We start from the raw sequence: 216 nt of genomic DNA on the forward strand, positions 1-216 counted from the left end.
CTCTCAGTACCTCATTATCATACCTCATTTGCATGTCTCACATCTGATTAGTTAACTTTCTTAGTACTTTGCAGAGCCTCATTATCATGCCCAGGCCAAGCAGTGTTTTGGCGAAAAAACTTTACTGCATAAGTACGCATTGGTTGTTTGCCCAAACTTATGTGTGGTGGCCAGCAGTAGCCTGCACCACCCTGCAACGGCACATGTGGCTTCCCA

Source organism: Mus caroli, chromosome 5 (genome assembly GCF_900094665.2).
Source record: "Mus caroli chromosome 5, CAROLI_EIJ_v1.1, whole genome shotgun sequence".
Taxonomy (NCBI): Eukaryota; Metazoa; Chordata; class Mammalia; order Rodentia; family Muridae; genus Mus; species Mus caroli.